The sequence below is a fragment of the Impatiens glandulifera genome, chromosome 3 (assembly GCF_907164915.1).
Source record: "Impatiens glandulifera chromosome 3, dImpGla2.1, whole genome shotgun sequence".
Taxonomy (NCBI): Eukaryota; Viridiplantae; Streptophyta; class Magnoliopsida; order Ericales; family Balsaminaceae; genus Impatiens; species Impatiens glandulifera.
In genome coordinates this window covers 55,311,781-55,317,780 of record NC_061864.1, presented here as the reverse complement: position 1 = coordinate 55,317,780, position 6,000 = coordinate 55,311,781, and positions in this window count along the sequence as shown.

Sequence of the window (6,000 nt, the reverse complement as noted above, 5' to 3'; positions counted from 1 at the left end):
AACGTGCCAAAAACATAAAAACGTGTTAAACGTGTGAAAAACATGTTTTAAGTGTGAAAATGTGATAAAAATATTAAAAACGTGTTAAACGTGTGAAAAACGTATTAAATATATAAAAAAACGTGTTACAATGTCAAAAACGTGGTAAACGTGCCAAAAACGTGAAAATCGTGTTAAACTTATCAAAAACGTGTTAAATATGTTTAAAACGTGTTAAACGTGCCAAAAACGTGATAATCGTGTTAAACTTATCAAAAATGTGTTAACGTGTTAAATATGTTAAAAACGTGTTAAACGTGCAAAAACGTAAAAAACGTGTTAAACTTGTCAAAAACGTGTTAAACGTATTAAACATGTCAAAAACGTGTTCAACGTGACAAAAACGTGAAAAACGTGTTATTAGTGTGAAAATGTGTTAAACATGTCAAAACGTGAAAACATGTCAAAAACGTGAAAACGTGTTAAACGTGTCAAAAACGTGAAAACGTGTCAAAAATGTGAAAACGTGTGAAAAACGTATGAAAAACGTGTTAAACGTGTTAAACGTGTGAAAAATATGTTAAACATGTGAAAAACATGTTATAAGTGAAACGTGTTAAAAATATTAAAAACGTGTTAAATGTGTGCAAAATGTGTTAAACGTATGAAAAATATGTTAAACATTTCAAAAACGTGTTCGACTTAAAGTTGGAAGATGATTAGTTTATATTGGATTAATAATAGAGAATTAAACTAAATTTATATAATTTGGGTAATTTGGGTAACCCTAACCCAACCCAAATTAAACTCAACCCATACTCAACCCAACCCATACTCAATCCAACCCATATTAAGCAACCCAAATTAATATTTTGGGTTTGGGTTAGGGTTGGGTTTGGGTAAACCCATATTATGCTCACCCCTAAATAAGAATGTATTATTTGAAATAGTTATAGAATTTTTATTATATTTATTCTACATATCTTCAATCAAAATTTTAAATGCTTAAAACAACTTGATGAAATGGACTTGAGATTGACATACGAAGAACTTCCAGTTTATGCAATTTCTCTCTTGGTTTATTTGAGAGGTTTATTTTAGAGGACTTCGAACATAAAGGAAGAGCTAAACAGGAAAATGAAATTCTTTCTCTTGAAAACAGAAATGGACGAAAATATGAGGTATACTTCAGCCAAAAGAGCTTAACAAAAAAATAGCCTTAAGAATGCAAATGTCTTGTCTGCAACCAATCTTTTCATCCCTCGCATTCCAAGCAGTCCAAGGTACTATATCTTGGGAAGATTTTTTTTAAGATGCCAGGCATAAGGACGGTAAGGAAAGCGACATTTTGTAAGGGAAATGTCGCTGATGATAGATCCTGACCTAGTTTTTCTTCACTAACCTACATTTCTCCTTGCCATAAAACAGAACTAGCTATACAAAGCTTTCTGGAACGGGGGAGTGATCAGCTTATTTTTTATGGACAAGTCGAGCTCACTCAGAAGCTGATTTTAGGTTTTGGTCTGGCAGGGAGGTATCAATATTCATTACGAGCCTTTAGAAAGCCTCTATTCTAAGGTCAGGTACCTATCCTTCTTTTGAACCAATTTTCTTTTAGTTTCGGGGACTATTTATAAAACCAAACCAAATGAAGGATCAACTTTTAAAAACCATAAAAATGGATAATAGAAAAAGTGTCTTTCGCCAATCTGAGTTAGGCCAGTTTGTTTAGGCTTAAAATAGATTGGAACCTAGCTCAGAAAAAAATTGTGGATTTGTATGGATGGTTTAATTTTTATTTTGTTTTTCCTCTCGCATGACTCAATATAATTGAATCAAATTTTTTCTTGTTACTTATTATTGTTAGTGTGTAGAACCTAAATTTTAGACGAGGTTCAAGAATTTCTCTCAACATAGAATGACTTTGATCACTTTCTCTTCTCATATTCAGGAAGTAATCAAAGACAATTCTAAAACTAAATGTAAGGTATACACGACAAATTAGGTAATGTCGAAGGTCTCATGACCATTGTTCATTCCATAACATGTGATGATTGCAATCGCTAGTTAAAAATTTTTTTTTTTCAATTATTTTTACTTTTCACATTTTATTTGGGTGTTTTATTTCATTTTTAATTAGCCACACAAAAAATGTTGATGGACCATCGAGCAAGGACTAGAGAGGTGGTTTCTTGTAGGGAAGCATATGAGGGACAATTGAAAAAAATTTGGGTTATAATGAAGATGAAGTGGTATCTAGTGATTTTGTGGGTCATAATAGGTACACAGTGTTGAGAATGAATTTACAATATTATAAATATGGTATAATAATAATATACAATATTGGTACAAGGAAAGAGTATATTCAACAAAAGGAAACTATATCTTTTGGTGTATAATCTTGTTGATAGGAAATAAGATTATCATAAACAAAATTAGATATTTTGTTACGAAATTAAAATTAGGAAATATGGTAAGAATATTTTGGAAGCTCTTTGAGAGTTTTGGACAATATATTGACCTAATTGGAGCTTATTTAAAAGTGTAGTCGGACACTTTAAAAGCCAAGTCTTTCCCTTAAAAGCATCGATTCCTTGTGTGTTGTGTGTGTAATTTCATTATGAGAGAATCATTGTAATACTTCTATAACAATCTTCATAATAAAGTTGAGAGCCTCGTGTCCTTTGTAAGTGGATGTAGGTCTACTTTAGACGAACCACTATAAATATTGTGTTTGCGTTCTTTAGTTAATTTTTTTGTTTCTGCTATTGTTCGGTGTTGTAATTATTCTTTCATTAAGGAATACTTCATCTCCTAGTATCCCAACAAGTGGTATCAGAGCGAGGTTATTCGAGAGGAGAGGAAGTTGAAGAGCTTGGATGATCCTTTTGGAGTTCTTGACAAGTTCTATGGAGTTTTTTTTTGGGGAAACGACTTAATGTCATTTCATTAAAATCCCAACCGGGGAAGAAAAACGGACATAGTTTCCTCTAACTTTCTAACAAACCTAGAAAGTTAGAGTAAAATTCAAGAAACAACATCCAAACAAATCAAGCAAAGTAACAAACATGACTTACAAACAAACATAAAGAATTAACTAGCCTTAAAACATTTAAAAGATGTGACTTCATAATAGTTGACTTTCCATTCGCGACAAAGGACCCATTCTCGCTCGTCTTTAGGAACCCGCCTCCACGTTCTAATTAGCGCACCGCATTCAAATACAATATCGCTCCACACATGATACACATTTCGACAAACTCTACAAAAGACTCTAGCATTTCTCTCGGCCCACAAATGATAAATGATGGCTGCAAATCCGCATTTAAAAACATTGACACAAAATTTATTACCTTTAGCGAAGGTGTTGGCAAGAACGATGATCTCATCCCAAGACTTCGACAAACTCCCAATACCCATAGACTAGGAGAATAATTTCCAAATGGATTTAGAAAATGGGCAGCCTCCAAAAAGATGATCAATAGATTCCAAGGACCCACTACAAAGCACACAACTAGGATCTGGGATATCCATGTAAACAGAAATACTATCACGGGTGTTAAGCATTCTCCGGAAGACAAGCCAAAGTATAAACCGGTGTCTCGGGATAACTCTAGAGGACCATGCAAGTGAAACCCAACCCACTAATTAACCTCTATCCTGAATAACGCTCCAAATCACACTAGAATTGATTTTTCCATTCTCTTCCGCTTTCCACGAGTGCACATCTTCAATCCTCAGGCTCCATTTAAGCTTAAATACAACTGATTGGTTTGGTCGGTCGGTGGAACGGTTCCACAACCAAAGAAACGATGCACCGAACCAGATGGGTTCAATTCACGCTAATTTGGACCGTAGATTTCTAGGTTTGATTGGATCGGTTTGGCTTCGGTTCGGTTAGCTCCGATTTGGTCGGTTCGTAGTGGTTTGGTCGGTTTTCTTACAGGCTTAATTGGTACAATCTACCTACCTTTCAAATATATTTTTCTCAAACTACCCACATTTCATTCACATTCTCAAATTACCCACTTTTCTATCCCTAAATCATTAATTAACCTTTTAATTAAACATCTTCCACACTAAATCCATTAATTATTTTTTTATAAATATAAATATATATAATTAAAATTAATAATATATATTAAATAAAATATATTACATAAACATTAAAATAACACATATATTTTATTTTTACTTAATATTATAAATATATTATACATAATTAAAAATAAACATTATAAATTAAATAAATATTATACACTAATATAAAATATATTACATAAACTTTTAATATTATATATTAAAATAAATATTAAAATAAAATATATTACATAAATATTAAAATAACACATATTTTATTCTTACTTAATTTTATAAATATAATATATATAATTAAACATTAAAAATTATAAATTAAATAATTCAAATAAATATTATAAACTAAAATAAAATATTATAAACTAAAATATAATATATTACATAAAATTTTAATATTATATTTAAATATATTATATTATATAAATATTAAAATAATACCTATATTACATAAATATTAAAATAACACGTATATTTTAAAATTTATGTAATTTATTTTATTTAAAATTTTTTAAATAGATACTTTTATAAATATTTTAAGATTTAGGTAATTTATTTGAAGGTTTAATTTAGTTTAGTTTATTTAATTTTATTTAAGGTTTATGTTATTATTTAATTTTAGTTTATAATATTTATTTTAATTATTTAATTTAGTATATCAATTTTAATTAAATATATTATATTTATAAAATTAATTAAAAATAAAATATATATGTTATTTTAATATTTATGTAATATATGTTTTATTTTAATATTTATATAATATAATATATTTATTTTAATATATAATATTAAAGGTGTATTAATATATTTTATTTTAGTTTATAATATTTATTTGAATTATTTTGTTTATAATGTTTATTTTTAAATATATATATATAATATTTATAAAATTAAGTAAAAAAAATATATGTTATTTTAATATTGATGTAATATATTTTATTTAATATATGTATTATTAATTTTAGTTATATATATTTATATTTATAAAATAAAGTAATTAGTGGATTAGCGTGGAAGATGTATAATTAAAAAGTTAATTAATGATTTAAATAGAGAAAGATGAATAATTTATGAATAGGAATGAAATGGTGGGTATTTTGAGAAAAATTATTTGAATGATAGTTAGAATTGGTGAACTGATTTTTGGTACAAGTATGTTTGGTTAGAGGTATAAAGGGGTACTATACTATTGGTATAGTATAAAACTATACCAATAGTGTTTTAATATGATGTTCTTTTACATTTTTACCGTTGGTATAAATTATACCTCTATATAATTTTTACCTCATATTTGGTGTAAAATAGTAACTAGTTCCCCTAAGTACAACATATTCTTGTATAGTTTAATTTTTAATTTTTTATTATATCTTTTATTAATATTATATATAACCTATTATTGTATATTATATTAAATATTTTATTTAGTTTTAATATTATTATTATTATTATTATTATATATAATCATTTTTAATATATATATATTTTTTTTAAATAGTCAATATTTTAAATAAAAATATTTATTTATTTTTATAACGATAATTTTATTAATTATTATTTTCTATATTTACTTATATTAAGCCACTCTATTCTAGCACGACCTCTGATTCGAAAACAAGCCTATCATCCACAAGGAGGAGTTTCAAAATACCCACATCAGAAGGGACTGCACAGAAGCGAATATCAGAGAAATTAAAGACGGGAATTGAGACTCACTCCTGACAAGAAATCTAGAAGGACAAAGGATATTTGATCATATAAGTAACATACAACTACACGACAGACCGGATATTCATGAATGGAAAGCTTAGGACAATGGGAAGCTAGTATCGAAGAAAATATGGGAGGTAACCCGAGAAAAAGCACAGAAAGTAGAATGGGCTCCTCTTGTATGGTCAACGAAGATTATCCTTAGACATCAGTTCA